Raw genomic sequence first — 19313 nt, forward strand, 5'->3', positions numbered from 1 at the left:
AACATGGAGCTTACTTTCAATGTGCGTGTATAATGTATACTTCTATTAAACATGCAGACACATACATATCTCTGTGGCCTTCGTATATATCTATGAAGACTCGTGTGTACTTCATTTCCTTGTACACATCATAGAACTCAACATTCTCCATTTTCCAAGTTATGCAGACTATTTTGACAGAAAAATAATAATGTTGTAAGCAAGAAATGGTCTGTGAGCCTTAGTGATGAAATAAAGGATGGAAAGGAAGAAAGGAGGGAGGGAAGGAAGGGAGGGAGGGAGGGAGAAAGGAAGGAAGGGAGGGAGGAAGGGAGAAAGGAAGGAAGGAAGGGAGGGAAAGAGAGAAAGAGAAGAAAGAAAAAAGAAAGAGAGAGAAAAAACAAAAGAGAAAATAGAAGAAGAGAGGGTAGGATGGAGGGAGGGAGGGAAAAATGTAAAAGAGAAAAAGAAAGAAAGCAAGAGAGAGGAAAGAAGGAAGGGAAGGAAAGAAAAAAGCCCAGTGAATTGGACCAGAAAGAAATATCTAGGGAGGCCTTTAAGGTAATTTGTGCTAATGATGTAGTTTGCACAGCTAGCTGAATTAAACATTCAATCTGCCCACTCCCATTTGGAAATGTTTCTACTGACATTGTTCCCTTGGCAAACACCCATCTTCTCTTAATCATTAGAATTTATTAACTACAGTACTACGAAAGAGAGCCAAACGCATGTGGCCACAAAAATGCCTTCTCATTGTTATTCAACTTTAAATAATAATGTACAAAATTACACAATATAATCCAATAATAATTATTATTATTGTGGTTTTCAAACTTGGCCTTCCAACTCCTCATTTTTATTTTCCCTGTCTTGAGTTCCAAAAAAGCAAAGCTAAAGACAAAGTTCATATGAAATTGATTTATTAAAGGAATGCTTATGGGGAGATACTTTTTCACTGGTCTCTCCTATTTCTGTGTATGTTATAAATAGAGACACTGGCTGCATTTATTCTGAATTATTTTTTTCAACGTATTTATATAGTAGAGCCATGGAAGCTAGAGACACTGTCTTCATCTATAACAAAAGGTAGGTGTGTTTATTGTTTAGTACAGTAAAGATAGCATTTCCTTCCAAGACAAAGGTTAGGCAAGTTTGCTTAATTCTCAATATAAAAGATTGAGATTCCCTAAACTCAAGTTTTCTCTTTTGTAATGCAGCCTATCGTGTATCCAAGTGTCATCCGGCTCTCTTTGCATCACCCTGTGGATAATGCCACTTGCCATAAACTGTTCTTTGTCTCTGACACAGGAGTATCCTTTCTTCTTCTATCATCCATGAAACTGTGGCAGGTTAACTTATTAGCTTGCAAGTAAAAACCAATCTCAGACCTTTAAAGTCCTGACCGCTTTAGCAATAAGGATGGGGTGCTGCTAAAGACGTGATTTCTGAAAGGGGAAGAATGAAGGCTTCTTGAACCAATTAACAGAATGTGAAATACGTTCAGGGGAATCTGTAGTGAGTATCTTGACCAAGTTGTATGGCCAGCCAGGCAAAGAGTAGTCCTCAATTTAATGCCTGGTAATGAAAATGAGGAAGGTGGTTGCAGGTCAAATCCTGGGAAGTAGGTTAAAAGACAGCTGCCAGATGGCACCTTGGTTGTTGCTAATTTTCCTCTGCATGGTGAGACTTCCTCAGCAATTTAGCCGTCAGCCTCAAGTCCACCCCACTGTCAACAACTAGTATAAAAATGGGCAGCAGAAATTTCCAACACTCTACAGAAAACAGTTATAAAGATGCACCCCTACACTAAAGTGTGAAAGGAAAAAAATTCACAACCACTAAGGGAAGAAATTAGTTGACTTGTTAGAACTTTGGCATACATACTGGGAAATTCTTCTAGAAACCAGGAGGTTGTAGAAATGAGAGAATTGCTGAGTGACAGTTCTCTATGGGCCTCTCATGTTTCTCCATGTCCTGGGAGCAGAGGCATTGGTTACCAATGCTCTGGACTACCTTTTACGAAGTGTTTGTATAGTGAACAGCTTTGGAAGACAAAGAGAGTAAATCCTTTCACAACAAAGTGCTGGTTTTCTTACTTCCTGTTATAAAAGATTCAGAATCCTGAAGCTCAGGGTGTTTGTAATGCAACCGCACGTGCGGTTGTCATCTGGTCCTGTTTGAAAATAAGAACTTGGGGAACCTATGCCAAAATAATGATACTCTGGCTACTGCTATTGCTATGTGTACAAAATTGTTCTTTGTTTCTGACACAGGAGTCTCCTGTCTTCTTCCAGCATTGATAAAACTGTGGCAGGCGAACTTAGCTTGCAACTAGGGCAAACCTACCCTTCACAGCCCTTGACAGTGTTCTCAGGAGAAAACTGCAGAGTAGGGAGAGAAGCAGAATGGGGAAGGGGCAAGACAGTGGCCTCAGATGGAATCTGTGCTTATCTCAATGTAATGGTGGACAAGTAGAGTTTAAACTGCACTTCAGAGTTCATCCCATTAGTGGTTTGAGTGGGTCTTTTTTATCCCCCGACCCCAGACAGTCATTGGCTCTCAGCCACCCAGGAGTGATACTGGGGAGAGCACACCATCCAAGCACCGCCTAACAAGAAGGCTGCAACATCCAGGGGCAGTCCTCCAGAGACAGCTGACTTATGGATTAGCAGCAGCACCCACAACAGCCTGTGAATAGAATCCCTAGGCACCAATTGAATCAGGTATACCGACATTAAGTAAATGCTCCTAATGTGGACAGCAGTGTTTTAAGGTGAGTGTAGTTCAAGCCAAGGTTGCACAATGAAAGGAAACAATTCTGGATTAGTATGATGGCTCTAGACAAGGTCAAATCAAGGGAGAAGCAATGACCTGGTGGTTCTAGAAGCTGGCCAGCAGCCTGCCGAAAGACAGTCATATTGGCAAAAAAAGAGAAAAACTAGAGAAACGAAGATTTGTTTTCCTGCCTATGTGTTATCCTTCTGTTCTCCCCCTTTAGAATACAGTCCTTACAAACCATCGAAGAGAAGATGTGGCCTCTCCTAATTTGGGGAGAAGGGCAAGACATATCTTTTAAAAAGAAGATTTTAAAATTACATCAAATATGAATAAATTGCTGGGGTAAACTGTAGGGCCACTTCTGTAGTACTGATTTGTTGTGTTAGACAGAAATTTTAAATTAAAAAAGAAGACATAAAATAAAAGATTTTTTTAAAAATAGGCATTCAGAGAGAGTTTTTTAAAGCTTCAGAGCTATTCCGGGATAGCACCCCACCAAAGTGATAAGTCATGCTTCCAGAACAAAATAGCATCATTGGATTATGGCAGCCCCATGTACCCAATATTACGTACTTTTGTCTAAATAACTTTTGTAGAGCAAGAAACTCCCCTTAAATCACACTAGTTTCTAGTAACTCTACTTCAGCAGTTACACGAGATAAAAAAATTAAAATGTCAATTGCAAATGTCTCTGCTAAGGGTGCCTTCACAGTTGATCAGCTTGATAGTGCTGTAAAAGGCAGTCTGTGCTTTGGGCCTATTTCGGGTCCGCCATGTGATCATTTGTCCACATTGGTCCAATAAATACAACCTAGAAAAGACTACTTTCTGTGGTAGAAATGAACAAAGAGTGTGAGCAGTTAGAGCAACATCCAGAAAACTCTTCTTTTGTCTTGTAAATCATAAGTTCAATTGGATAGACATAATTGAGAAAAGTTCAGACTTAATAGGACCAATCCAAGTCATAGAACTTTAGGGGACATTCTGAGCAATGACAAACCTGATGGTCATTTATTGAGTTAACTCTCTACAATCTAGTTTGGGCATTTTTTTTATCAATCTGTACTACCTTTGTCCTTCATTTTTGCGGGGAACATAAGGAAAGATCATGATAGCTTAAATAAAGTTTCTGGTAAATTTTTGAGCAAATAAAGCTACATTTTCAGAAATGTAAATATATGGTGATAACTATACAACAAATAGAGAACCCAGAATTAAACTGGATTATGCAAAATAGCCTGGCAGATGCTACATTCTTTGAAAGGATCAAAATTATTTGCCTCTCTTCTCTTTGGCTCAAGGGTATGTTTTATTTGGGTGTTTTATTGACTCTGCAATATTTTAAGTAGTTATTAAATACGTTTGCCATAAAAGCTTAGCAGTCTTGTCCTGTAACAGGCCCTCTTAACTCATTTGTGTTAGTTCCTGGACTCTGAGAACTATTTGGGTTTATAACCTTTGATCTGTTTTTTTCAATATCAGAATCAAATGAATAGATATATCCTAATAAATGATTTCATATGAGTAAGGTCTGAATAGTCTGAATGCTCTATGACTAAGATATTGTGACAACTGACTTCAGGAATAAAAACATGATTTCATAATAAAAATAATTATTATGGAAAAGTAACTCTCAATAATACATTCTTCAGAAAGTATTGTAGCATTTTCTTACTTTAAAATATTACGTATAGAAGGAAAGATAGATATAGCATGTATTTTAGATTAACAAATACACGTAGGGTAAAAGTTCATGAAAAACCACGGAGGTCATGAGAAAGAACCTGGGCACTACCCCTATGAACCTAAGTCCCTATAGCCTTGCAAATTATACTCACTACCTGCCCCACTCCCTAAAATGTAACCACTCTTCTAAATTTTGTGACAATATCATCTCTTTCTTTATAGTTTTACCATGTGCAAATGGCATTCATCAAGCAAGAGTTTAGTTTTGCATGTTTCCAAACTCGTGAGATCATACTGCATGTGTGACTTTGTGTCTTGTCTTTTTAACTTAGCATCATGTGTACAATTCATCCATGTTGATGTTTGTAGCTATAGTTTACTTGTGTACATTTTATATAAATTTTATAGATGTATCATAATTTATATATTATGTTGATATATATGGTTTTCAGTTTTGAAATAATGCTACAGGTATTTTAGTGCATATTCACATGATATTCTTCAGGTATGTACTTAGAGTGGATTTCCTAGATCATAGCATGATTTTTCAGTCTTATTAGTTAATGCCAACCTGTTTCCAACTGGTACACGCTCGTACCAATTAACATTCCCACCAGCAGTGAATGAGTATTATTGTTCTACATTCTCACCAATAATGGGTTAGTCAATTTTTTTTTAATTTTTGAAAATCAGTTGAGTGTTAATTGCATAATATCTTTAAGTTTTGTAATAGAAAAATGTTTATAAGCATATAATGCATACAGAAACATATAAATCATAGCTGAACAGTTCATGAATTATGAAAAATAGACCTAACTGTGTAGCTACCACACAGGGCAAGAAATTGAAAATTATCAGCACCCCAGAAGTCTTCTTTCTGTCCCTTTTCCCAAACACCACCCTCCCTTTCCTTCTTCCCAAAGGTAATTGCTATCTGGACTTCTGACACTATCAATTTGCCGAATTTTGAATTTTATATAAATGAATTCATGGCGTGTGTGTGTGTGTGTGTGTGTATACATATATGTATATATATAGTCTCTGGTTTTAGTCATCCAATAATATGTTTATGAGAGTCTTCCATGTTGTTGCATATAGCATTAATTTACCCTATTCTACTCTATAGTATTCTATTATTTGAATAAAACACTATGTACTGCTTTGTCTTTTGATAGATATTTGGCTTGTTTTTCACTTTTTGGCTTTTATAAAACACGCTGCTATAAACATTTCTGTACACGTCTTTGGGTACATATCTGCATGTGTTTCTGTTGAGCATATACAGACATGGGGTAGAAATGCTGGGCCATAGAACATGCATATGTTTATGCTCAGTGGCTAATTCCATAGAAGTTACCAATTTACACTCTCATCAGCAGAGCAAAGGCTGCCTGTGGCTCCACATCATGTCCTACACTAAGTCTTAGTTACTATATAGCCTTTTTGGTGGATATATTGTGATATCTCATTATATCGTTAATGTTCAGTTCCCTGATTACTAATGAGGTTGCACATCCCTTCACACATTAGCCGTTCAAATATTCCTTTTGTGAAATATCTGTACAATTTTCATGCCCATTTTGCTATTGGGTTGTCTGTCTGTTACAGATCTGTAAAAGGTTTTATGCATTTTGGATATAAGCCCCTTTCATATATGGCTGGATTCATTTTGTTAATATTTTATGTAGAATTTTTGCATCTATGTTAATAAACAAAGCTAACTTTTAATTATTGTTCATTCCAAGTTTTAGAATCAAAATTATGCTAGCCTCATAAAACAAGTTGGAATATATTCTTTTTCTTATCTCTGCAGAACATTGTATAAAATTGGTGAAATTTCTTCTTTAAATGTTTGAAATGATTCACACATGAAGCCAAATGTGACTAGAGTTTTCTTTGCGGGAAATTCTAAATGATGGATTCAACTTCTTTAATAGGTACAGATTTATGCAGATTTCAGATATTCTATTAATTCTTGTGTTTACTTTGATAAGCTATGTTTTCCAGGAATTCACATTTTATCTAAATTTTCAAACTTTTGGGAATGCATTTGTTCACAAGATGTTATAATTTTTGAGTTTATAAAATATATTTTTTCATTACTGATACTAGTTATTTGTACTTTTTTCCATTTTTCTAGAAAAATTCCACTATGAGTTTATCACCTGTATTACGTATGTCAAATGACAAACTTTGTTGATCCTCTGTATTCTTCTATTTTTCTTTCCTTCTACTTTCTTTAGACTTAACTTTTGTTCTTTTACAAACTTCTTCATTTATATGCTTAGGTCATCGATTTTTAGACTTCCTTTTTTTCTAACATATGCATTTAAGGTAATAAATTTCCTTCTAAGCACAACGATCATTATATCCCAGACGAGTTAAGTATTTTTCATTACAATTCAGTTAAAATATTTTCTAATTTCCATTCTTCCTTGACCCATGGGTTATTTAGAAGTATAATACTGATTTCCAAACATATGGAAATATTCCAATTAGCTTTATGCTATTGGTTGTTATCTTAATTGCACTGTGATTAGAGAAAATGGAACACACTCTTTATTATTAAATTCTCTTAAATTTGGTATGATTAACTTTATGGCCTGCCATATGTTTTGTAAATGTTACACAGGTGTCTGAAAATACCGTTTATTTAAAAATCATGAGTGCACTCTTTTAAAGGTTTCCATTTGGTCGAGTTTGTCAACTGAATTGTTGGCATCTTCTGTATTCTTACCATAATTTTGTCAAAAACTCCCTGTTTATTAGTTACTGATACAGTTGTATTAAATTGTCTCACTGTGTGATATGGTTTAAGTGTTTGTCCCCTCCAGATCTCATGGTGAAATGCCATTCCCAAAGTTGGAGGTGGGGCCAATGGCCCGAGATTGGATGGGGGCCAATCCTTCATGAATGACTTAGCACCTCCCCTTGGTGATGAGTTCGTTCACATGAGGGCTGATTGTTTTAAAGAGACTGGCCTTCTCTTCTCGCTCTTTTACCCCCACTCTTGCCATGTGACGTGCTGCCCCCCTTCACTCTACCCTCGTCACTTTCCACCATGATTGTAAGCCTCCTGGAGCCCTCACCAGAAGCCAAGCAGGTGTTGGCACATGCTTCTTGTACAGCCTGCAGAACTGTGAGCCAATTAAACCTCTTTCTTCATAAATTATCCAGTCTCAGGTATTTCTTTATAACAATGAAAAAACAGCCTAATACACATTAATATGTGATTTATCTACTTATTCCTTTAAAGTGTGCAATTTTGCTTTACATATTTTGAGGTTATGTATTATATGGATACATATTTAGGATTGTTATATCTTCCTGGTGGTTGATCATAAAACATCTTTCTTTTTCTTCAAGAATGACTTCTCCACAAAGACTATTTGCTTGTTATTAATACACTAGCTTTTTCTCAGTTAGTATTTGCATGGTTTATTGTTTGTATACTTTTACCATCAGTATTTCTGTAACCTTATGTTTTTGATGTCAGATTGTAAGCAGGAAATAACTGGATTTTTTTAAATTTGCATGGCCATCTTTGTTTTTTATAGAAGGAGTCTCTAGTCAATGTAAATTTAATGTAATTATCAATCTATTTGGGTTTAAAGGTAGATTTCTACTCTCGTTGAGTTTATTATCCTTACAACCCCCTGTACATTTGCAGTTGAGAATGCTCTCCAAACCTGATTCTGATTTGATATGAAGGATATATGAGAACAGTCCTCAGAAAAAAATGAAGAGAAGGAATTGAAGCCCAAGATGAGCAAAAAATCATGTGATCTGGGCAAATTATGTCTCAGAATACTGAGATCACTTTTTAAAAGATGCATGAAACATTGTCAATGATCTTTCAAGAACTATGGAGAGAGAAGTGCTAAAAGCATAGGCCAATATACAGTTTTGATTTTTCATTAAAAAAAGAAAGATTATTTTCCTCTGGACAGAAATCTTGGAGAAACTTCTAAAATCAATGTCTTAGAATGGTTTGTGAGGCAATCTTCAGAAGAAATGGTGATTATCAAGCCAGAAGATGTTCATTCAAAACATCATGTGAAATTATTTACATTTTCTTTTTGTGAAAGGATAACTAAGCCCACCAAACAGACAGTGATAGATACAATGATTCTGGAATTTAAGCCATCTGACATAATATCCATTGGACAGGCTGGAGAAATTTGGGCATTATGAAATTACAGTTTGGCTAATTAAAACTGATTAATCAGTGCTTGCTAAATGTGCTGATCAATTTCCTTGGATCCAACTGATTCACCCTTGCAAGCAATCACTTGAAGAAATATATAGAAGAGTGCTTATAAGATAGGTGGGTGACATGAAGCTACTAGAGGTGAAATATGTTTTGAATGACAGAACAGGTTTCAAAAGGATCTCTCAAGCCATACTTCATTTATGACAGATAAAGTCAAGAACTTGAATCCAAAGATAAAACTGAGGAGATTGGGCTTAACAGCAGCATGTGCGAAAAGAGTTCTTAAACCCTTTAGGTCCAAGTTGAGAGTAAGTTCAATATGGGGCAGCAGTGCAGTGGAGCTTCCAGAAAGTATTATATAGCAAACAAAGAAAGAGTGGCAGTAGTCAGATATACTTGTAATGTCAGGTTTATTTCACCCCCTCAGTAATCCCATAACACTCACTGAAATGTGGTATGTCTCAGAATTTTAGAAGCCAGAGTCTTCACAAAGCATTGGAAAACTCCAAAGGCAAAGAAATTCCAAAGCAAAGGAATGTAATTTGGCAGTATGCTTGATGAATGATCATGGCATGTGTATCTAGAATACTATCACCAAAGACCAGCTGTTGATATGCTAGAGCAAGATAGGGTTTTACAAAGACCTTCCCATTCCCCCTAGTGAAATTCACAGAAAGTTGCTCATCTGACCGAAAGCAGGGGAAAGAGGAGGAACTGTAAGTCCTTCATGGATAGTGCACTTGGGTTCTTTCTTTATCAAGACTTCCTTTTCCACTAAGCATATATGTAAATAGTTCAAGGACATAGTTTTACATGTAATCCTTTGCAAAGTTTTTTTGTTGTTTTCTCCCTGTCAGAGCAGTTTTTCTAAAAAGGAAATTCATAGATCATTTGTCCCTCAAGAGCCAGGAAAAAAGTGATCTGTGGTCAAATAAGTGGATACATTTAGTTAACAGTGGGTTTTTTTTTCCGCCTTTAAATTGAAGATTTATTTGTTATCAAGTAACAAAAGAACATAATTTTTAAAATTAGGTACTACTACAGGCTTACATTTAAAAGGCTCTTCATCCCATTCTTCCCCACACCCAATCCCCTTTGTAGGAGATTTGTCATCTACTATTTTTTAATCTGTCTGGAAGCTTTTAGGAATTTCTTTTTGTTCCCTGAATTCTGAAACTTCACATTGTTGTGCTGTAGTTTTGTTCTTTGTTTTTCCAACTAATACATCAGATACTTTAAACTCTTTTTCTGTCTCTTTTGCTACTTACCATATGCAATCTATATGACACACGCCTATCTCCTATTTCTTGATCCTTTAGTTTTAGATATCACCTATTGCTGTCTGTGAAACAGGATATTGCTATACTTTGGATGTTTGTCCCACAAACTTCATGTTGAAATTTAATCCCCAATGTTGGAGGTGGGGTCTGTTTGAAGGTGTTTGGGTTGTGGGAATGGATCCCTCATGAATGGCTTGGTACTGTCTTCTTGACAATGACTAAGTTCTCACTCTTTTAGTTCCTGCAAGAGATGATTGCTAAAAAGAGCGTGGGACCTCCCCACTTTCTATCTTACTTCTTCTCTCTTCATGTGATCTCTGCATACACAGCCCCCCTCCTCTTTCCACCACCAGTAGAAGCTTCCTGAGACCTCACCAGAAGCCAAGCAGATGCTGGTTCCATGCTGCTTGTACAGCCTGGAGAACCATGAGCCAAATAAACCTCTTGTCTTAATAAATTACCCACCCTCAAGTATTCCTTTATAGCAACACGAATGAACTAAGACATTATATCCGCTTTTGGTGTGTCCCACTCTTCATTTCACTCAGTATACTTATATTGTGGTTTGGGTTTAAATAAATATAAGCAGTTTATCTTACTGTGGCTACACAACTATTATTCACAGTTGAGCCACAAGTACTACCTTTCCTTTATTTAAAATTTCTTATATCAACTGGAATTATAAATGACATTTTATGTTTGCTTAGTTTTCTACATCAGTTAATAATTTACTACCCAACTCTCTAACATAACTGAAACTCTCCTTTGAATTAGTTCAAACATTAAATATTCTAACTGTGTAGCTTTCTTCTTGAAGGCGTACCCCTTGGAGCCCTCCGTCCTCTTGTGCCAAGCAGTTCTGCTGCTCTCTGGAACAGCTGTAGCCGTGGGACGTTCTTGTCATCAACACAATCTTCTTTGCTTCTCTGCTTCCTGGAGCTTAGAACTCTCTCTGTTTCTTGTTTTACTCCGTTTATTTTGCTGGAGCAGATGTTTCAAGGGTCTCCTGAACAAGCCTAGGTGAAAATATGTTGAGACCTTAAATGTCTACTAGTGTCTTCATTCTAACCTCGCATCTGATTAATAGTTTTTCTGGCTATAAAACTCTAAGTGGAAAAATATTTTACCCCAGAATTTTGAAGGCATTGCTTCACTGTTCTCTAGCTCCTATCAGTACTATGGGGTTGTCATCCTGATTCCCGATGTATATTCTCATTTCATGAGCATAGTTTCATTGGTGGGCAGAGGACTTGTCCACTGGGCTGTACTCTCAAGTGATATGGTGGCCATTTCCTTGGAGTATCCCAAACTCTGTCTCTAGGTGTTTCTCGTGGTCTTGTCAGCATCCCCAGAAATGAATACCCCCATCTCCTGCTTGGGGAGTACAGGCCTGGCTGTCAGTATCCTGGCAGCTAAATGTGAAAGAGGGTGTGGAGGTGGACCTCAGTCATCAGTCTCAACTTTCACTGAATCCTTTCATTTTTGTTTTACCTTCTCTTTCTCCTAATGCTTTCAATACCAGATCCCTCTGGCTCCATTTTCCCAGTGACTAAAACACCCATCTTCTGACACAGTGGGGGAAAGACAGTCATTCTGCTGCATGGGGTAAAGGAGGAGGACACACGGGCTCTAATTGCAACTTATTTTAAGCTTTCAAACCTACTTACTACTTGCAGATTTAACCATACCCCTGGCTTCAGATGTATCTTGTGCCTTCAGTTTTGAATCTTTGGGAGACTGAGGGTTCAATTTGATGTGTTTCAGACTTCTCCCCACTGTTTGCTTAGATTTCTTTCTTTGGTCTAGAAATTTTAGATATACATTCTTCTGATTTGCAGCTTCCGATAAAAATTGTTTTCTTGAGACAGGGCCTTGCTCTATTGCCCAGGCCAGGGGGCAATAATGTGATCATAGCTCACTGTAGCCTCAAACTCTTGGGCTTAAGAAATCCTCCCACTTCAGACTCCTGAGCAGCTTGGACTACAGGTGTGTCCCACTACGTCCTGTTAATATTTTTATTTTTTATAGATGGGGTCTTGCTACATTGCCTAGGCTGGTCTCAAACTCTTAGCCTCAAGTGATCGTCTTACCTTGGACTCCCAAAGTGCTGGAATTACATATGTGAGCCATTGCACCTAGCCAGCTTCCAAGATTTTGAAGCCATCTCTTATCTGCACTTCATTTATTTCCGGTCTTCTTTGTACTATGCCTTCTTTGTTTAAAATCCTTTTAACTGACATTTAACACTAGTTCATGAAAGAATAGATGTAAATATATGACTGTTTAATCCACTATGTTTTTTTTTAGTTTTTTTTTTAATGTAAGACTTCTCCAAACCTAAAATATGCTCAGTTTCCTTATGGATATCTGAGAGAGAGATATACTATGCAGTATTTTTACGTGAGTTAATATTGCCCCATAACAAACAACCTCTCAATTTCAGCAGCTTATAACACAACAAAGCTCTGTTTCTTACTCACAACACATGTTACCAGCTGCTGGTCATCACGGCTCTGATCCACGTCTTCTCATTCCAGGTCTCAGGCTGAAAAAAATAGCCGTGTTATAGAACGTGCCAGATATAAGAGCAAAAGGAATGGTAGAAATGTCCCAAGGCATCTTAGAGTTTCTGCCTGGGCATTCACGTTCCACTGGAATGTCACATGCCAAACTCAAAGGTGATGGGGCAAGGGAGGTCTCTCTCCCTCTCCCGCAGGAGGCACTATGCTTCACATGACAATCCTCAGGGATGCATAATTCTCTTATAAGGAAGTGGGGAGTGGATAATTGAGAATAGGAGCACAATCTACCGTCATATTGAGCACTTGTTTGAGTATGGAACCCCTTTTTTGTAACAGTTGCTAACAGTTTATGTTTCAGGGAGCATGGTTTGAGAAAATGTTTTATATGTGCACCAAGTATATTGGTAAGGAGGTAGAGTGAGGTAAAGGGGAAACCTCAGAATTTTAAAGCAAAACTTCATTTCACATGATGGTTCTATCACATGCTTAACCATGTAGCTTTGGGAAATCTAATTTCTCTAAATCTCTTTTCTCTTGTAAAATGGACATAATAATCCCTACTTCTCAGCTATGATAACAGGATTAGATATAATGTACATAACGGGTCTGGAGTGCCCTAGTAGGCCATCAGTAAATATTTATTATGGTCAGGCACAGTGGCTCACACCTGTAATTCCAGCACCTAGGGAGGCTGAGGTGGACAGGTCACTTGAGGTTGGAGCCTGGCCAACATGGCAAAATCCCGTCTCTACTAAAAATACAAAAAGTAGCCAGGTATGGAGGTGAGCCCCTGTAATCCCAGCTACTCAGGCTGAGGCAGGAGAATCACTTGAACCCGGGAGGCGGAGGTTACAGTGAGCCAAGATTGTACCACTACACTCCAGCCTGGGCAATAAAGTGATGCTCTGTCTTAAATATATATATGTGTGTGTGTGTGTGTGTGTGTGTGTGTATAAAATAAATGAATGAATAGATGAATGAGTTAATGGCTGAATGAATAACTGACAATAGTGTAACAGCCTAGCCTAGTTGAATTTGGGTTGGCTCTCCAATTTTAAACTTCCGATATCTTGAAGAATTATTTGAGTAACCTATTGATGAATCATAGTAGTTAAAATATTTTAATGTTATAAGTGCTTTTAATAGAGTTCCTTCCCAATAAACATTTGCATTCTTCTTCTTGCCAAATTTATATCTAAACCTTGAATCTTCAGGTAGAGTATAAATATAAACTGTTCCCTACATGATCAGAAGTAGATATGTCTCAGCTGATCCAAAGATACCAGGAGACGCCAGGCACGGTGGCTCACGCCTGTAATCCCAGCACTTTGGGAGGCTGAGGGAGGTGGACCATGAGGTCAGGAGATCGAGACCATCCTGGCTAACACAGTGAAACCCCGTCTCTACTAAAAATATAAAAAATTAGCCAGGCGTGGTGGCAGGCGCCTATAGTTGCAGCTACTCTGGAGGCTGAGGCAGGAGAATGGTGCGCATCTGGGAGGTGGAGTTTGCAGTGAGCCAAGATCATGCCACTTCACTCCAGCCTGGGTGACAGAGCCAGACTCCATCTCAAAAAAAAAAAAAAAAAAAAGATACCAGGAGACAGGAATTCCCTGTGTACCTGTGTCACACTGTTGGCAGATGTCCTCAGCTATATGCTATGGACATTTAGAAGCTGTTTCTTAAAATCTACAAAACTAGTGGAAAACATAAAAAAGCAGGAGTTGCAATTCTAATTTCAGACAAAAAAAGACTTTAAACCAAGATAGATGAAAAAAAAGAAAGCAAAGAAGGATATTACATAATGGTAAAGTGTTTAATTCAACAAGCAGACATAACTATCCTAAATATATATGCACCCAACATAGGAGCACCCAGATTCATAAAGCAAGTTTTTAGAGACCTTCAAAGAGACTTAGACTTCCACACAATAATAGCAGGAGACTTCAGCACCACACTGACAGTACTGGAAAGATCATCAAAGCAAAAAATTAACAAATATATTCAGGAACTAAACTCCATACTTGACCAAATGAACGTGAGAAACACCTGAAGAAGATCCAAATAAATACAATTAGAAACGACAAAGGGAATGTTGCCACTGTCCCCACAGAAATACAAATAACCATCAGAGACTACTGTGAATAGCTCTATGCACACAAACTAGAAAATCGAAAAGAAACAGATGAATTTCTGGACACATACACCCTCCTAAGACTGAACCAGGAAGAAACTGAATCCCTGAACACACCAATAACACTGAAATTAAATCAGTAGTAAAGAGCCTACCAACTAAACAAAGCCCAAGACCAAATGAATTCTCAGCCAAATTCTACCAGATGTACAAAGAAGAGCTGGTAACATTCCTACTGGAACTATTCTAAAAAAATTGAGAAGGGAATTCTCCCCAGCTCATTTTAGGGCCAGTATCATCCTGATGCCAAAACCTGGCAGAGAAACAGCAAAAAGAGAAAACTTCAGGCCAATACCCTTGATGAACGTCAATGCAAAAATCCTCAAGAAACAAAATACTAGCAAACCAAATCCAGCAGCACATCAAAAAGCTGATCCACCATGATCAAAAAAGGCTTAATCTCTGGAATGCAAGGTTGGTTCAACAGTCACAAATCAATAAACATGATTCATCTCTTAAACAGAACTAAAGACATAAAATACTATCTCAATATATGCAGAAAAAGCTTTTGATAAAATTAAACATCCTTCATGTTGGAAACTCTCAATAAATTAGGTATTGAAGTAATATACCTCATAATAAGAGCCATCTATGCAAACTGACAGCCAATATTGTACTGAATGGGAAAAAACTGGAAGCATTCCCCTTGAAAACCAGCATAAGACAAGAGTGCCCTCTCTCCCCACACCTATTCAACGTAATGTTGGAAGTCCTGGCCAGAGCAATCAGGCAACAGAAATAAATAAAGGGCATCCCAATAAGAAACGAGAGTCAAACTCTCTGTTTGCAGTAACCTGATTCTGTGTCTAGAAAACCCCATAGTCTTTGCCCAAAAGCTCTTTCACTTGGTATAAAACTTCAGCAAAGTTTCAGGATACAAAATGGATGCATAAAAATCACTAACATTCCTATACACCAACTGTAGCCAAGCTAAGAGCCAAATCAGGAAGGCAATCCCATTTACAATAGCCACAGAAAGAATAAAATACTTAGGAATACAGCTAACAAGGGAATTGAAAGATTTCTACAATGAGAATTTAAAAACACTGCTCAGATAAATCAGAGATGACACAAACAAATGGAAAAACATTCCATGCTCATGGATAGGAAGAATCGATATTGTTAAAATGGTCATACTACCCAAAGTAATTTACAGATTCAATGCTATTCCTATCAAATTGCCAATGGAATTCTTCACAGAACTAGAAAAAAACTATTTTAGAATTCACATAGAATTAAAAAGAACTTAAATAGCCAAGCCAATACTAAGCAAAAATTACAAAGCTGGAGGCATAACATTACCTGATTTCAAACTGTACTATGGGGCTACAGTAATCAAAACAGCATTGTACTGATATAAAAACACACACCCAGACCAAAAGACCAGAATAGAGAACCCAGAAATAAGGCCACACACCTACAACCATCTGATTTTTGACAAAGCTGACAAAAGCAATGAGGAAAGAATTTCCTAGTCCATAAATGATGCTGGGATAACTGGCTAGCCATATTCAGAAGATGAAGATGAAGATAAAACTGGACCACTTCCTTATACCATGTACAAAAATCAACTCAAGATGGATTAAAGACTTAAGTGTAAAACCCAAAACTACAAAAACTCTGGAAGATGACCTAGGCAATACAATTCTGAACATAGGAATGGGCAAAGATTTCAAGATGAAGATGCCAAAAGCAGTCATAACAAAAGCAAAAAATCCACAAAGGGATCTAATTAAATTCAAGTGCTTCTGCACAGCAAAAGCGAATATCGACAGAGTAAACAGACAACCTGCAGAATGGGAGAAAATATTTGCAAACTCTGCATCTGTTATAAAGAACTGCCTGAGATGGGTAATTTATAAAGGAAAGAGGTTTAATTGACTCACAGTTCAGCATGGCTGGGAAGGCCTCAGGAAACTTACAATGGTGGTGGAAGGCAAAGAGGAAGCAAGGCATCTTCTTCACAAGGCAGCAGGAAGGAGAAGTGCTGAGTGAAGGGGGGGAAGAGCACCTTAAAAAAACATCAGATCTCATGAGAACTCACTATCATGAGAAAAGCAAGGGGTAAGCTGCCCCCATGATTCAATTACCTCCACCAGGTCTCTTTCTTGACATGGAGGTATTATGGGAGTTACGGGGATTACAATTCAAGATTAGATTTGGATGGGGAGAAAAAGCCTAACCACATCAGTGTCTAATGTCCAGCATCTATACTGAACTTAAACATATTTACAAGAAAAAAACAAACAACCCCATTAAAAAGTGAGCACAGGACATGAACAAGACTTTTCAAAAGAAGACATACATGCATCCAACAAGCTTATGAAAAAAAGCTCAATATCACTGATAAATAGAGAAATGTAAGTCAAAACCACATTGAGATATCATCTCACACTGGCCAGAATGGCTACTATTAAAAAGTCAAAAAATAACAGATGCTGGCAAGGTTGCAGAGAAAACGGAACTCATTCATTCTCAGTAGGAGTGTAAATTAGTTCAACCACTGTGGAAAGCCATGTGGCATTTCCTCAAAGAGCTCAAATTTAAAGTACCATTTGACCCAGCAATCTTATTACTGGGTACATACTCAAAGGGATATAAACTGTTTTATCATAAAAACACATGCCTATGTATGTTCATTGGAGCACTATTCATAATAGCAAAGACGGAGTCAACCTAAATATCTATCAATGGTAGACTGGACAAAGAAAATGTGGTATATATACACCATAGAATACTATACACCCATAAAAAAGAATGATAGCATGTATTTTGAAGAAGCATGGATGGAGCTGGAGGCCATTATCCTTAGCAAACTAATGCAGGAACAGAAAATCAAATACTGCACATTCTCGTTTATGAGTGGAAGCTAAATGATTACAACTCATGGACCCAAAGAGAAGAACAACAGTCACCGGGGCCTACTTGAGGGTAGAGGGTAGGAGAAAGAAGATGATCCAAAAAAAAATAACCATTGAGTACTAGGCTTAGTACCTGGGTGGAGAAATAATCTGTAGAACAAACCCCTATGACATGAGTTTACCTAAATAACAAACCTGCACATGTATCCCTAAACCTAAAATAAAGGTTTAAAAAACAAAGAAGAGGTTTCTTAAATTTTGAGCCATGTTGTAAAATAGCTTTGTTGTTCGGGTTCATTTTACTGGACAGTTATAAACAATTTATTTTCTTCCACCAAGACATGACTTTGGAGAAATTCACCGTCAACTCCAATTACAAAGTTTTCCCATAATATATCATCTAAAAGTCAGCAACATGCTGGTATAGAAACAGATCATTTGGTTGCATAATGTAATAAGTATTGCCCTCCCAAAATAATTGATTCTTTTTTATCAGATATTTATCTCTGAATAATTGCCAATTGTGTTGGTGAGAAATGCACCTTAAATAATTCCAGTAGTCTTTCAAATGACCAAGTTTGAAATGATGAGCCAATGACGATGAAGCAATCCTCACAGGGTTAACAAGCATTCTGGACAGAAATAAAGTTATAATTTAGCATTAATCAGGCTGCACTTTGATCCACTTCCTTCTAACTGGAAGTCACATTGCACTAGATATTCACCATTTGCATCCCCATTGTTCCTATAGATGAGATTTCGGACTTTAGAATCATAAGGCTTTTGTTTAAGAATTGCTTAAGATGTTTTTCAGATCGCAAATTACAGCAAAACAGTTGACACAAACCAGTTGGAAGACCCCCACAGAGGAACAGAATCAGCATGAGAATACAGCTTCTTGTCTCCCTGTCCCATCACTTCACCCTACGCTCTTCTACCACTCAATGGTCTTCACCCTTCAGCCCACTCCAAAACCCTTAAAAACGCTACCTCCAGACTCCTCGGGGAGACAGATTTATTTGAGGTTTCCTCCTGTCTCCTCGTTGGGCAGCCCTACAATTAAACCTCTTTCTCTACTGCAACCTGGTGTCTTGGCATATTAACTTGCAGTGTACCTTGAGCAACACACCCATTAGGGTTACAGTGAGACATTGTGTTTTCAGAAAACTTTACACTTCACAAATTGTCACCAACACAATGCCTCTGGTTGAGAACACTCAATTCTGTTTTCTTCCAGACAGATTGAAAGCCTATCCTCTACATGGCTTGCAAGAAGTTGGTTGACTAACCCCACATTTATGCAGATGCCCCATGTGGTTATTTATAGCAAAAGTTCTACTAAGATTCTCTGGATGAAATCATATTAATTTACTTACCAGTTGGTTTGTTTGGGGTTTTGTTTTTTCAAAAAAAAAAAAATCCCATTTATTTAATGAGTTAAGACATCCTTGGATGGAGGAAAAAAGTGTAGTCAAAGAGAACAGACATTCAGTGAGAAGTTTCTTTGTAGTGCCACAACTATTCTGGCCTAACTTCACATATCATTGAGGCATGCCATCCAAAAACTCAAAAAGATTGAGAAACACTAACATAATACTAATGTGCAAATTATGTGTTTCTTGTATATATGTGTAATAGGTTTCTCCACCTTAAATGGTTTGAACTAGAAAAAAAAATGTGTTGGGGTCTGCCTTTATAAAAACATTTCAAAGTGCTCTTTATCACTTTGTAGGGAAAAAAAGTTAACAGTAAAAGTAAAATTTCCACAGAATCCAATACCAAAGGGATCTGTTCTTTTAT

General features: G+C 37.4%; 1 long non-coding RNA gene across 2 annotated transcripts in view; it reads right to left on the reverse strand.

The window, feature by feature from the left end:
* Window positions 1–19313, reverse strand: part of LOC129049499 (uncharacterized) — a 90791-nt gene that overhangs the window by 24798 nt on the left and 46680 nt on the right. Inside the window, exons 2-3 of one of the 2 annotated variants that reach the window (XR_008512628.1) lie at window positions 12417–12481; window positions 9647–10952 (exon numbers count right to left, since the gene is read on the reverse strand). This is a non-coding gene — a long non-coding RNA (uncharacterized LOC129049499). Of the gene's footprint in view, window positions 1–9646; window positions 10953–12416; window positions 12482–19313 lie in introns of those variants that run through there. The other variant, XR_010136749.1, reaches the window with a different exon arrangement.

The sequence above is a fragment of the Pongo abelii genome, chromosome 14 (genome assembly GCF_028885655.2).
Source record: "Pongo abelii isolate AG06213 chromosome 14, NHGRI_mPonAbe1-v2.0_pri, whole genome shotgun sequence".
NCBI classification, from domain to species: domain Eukaryota; kingdom Metazoa; phylum Chordata; class Mammalia; order Primates; family Hominidae; genus Pongo; species Pongo abelii.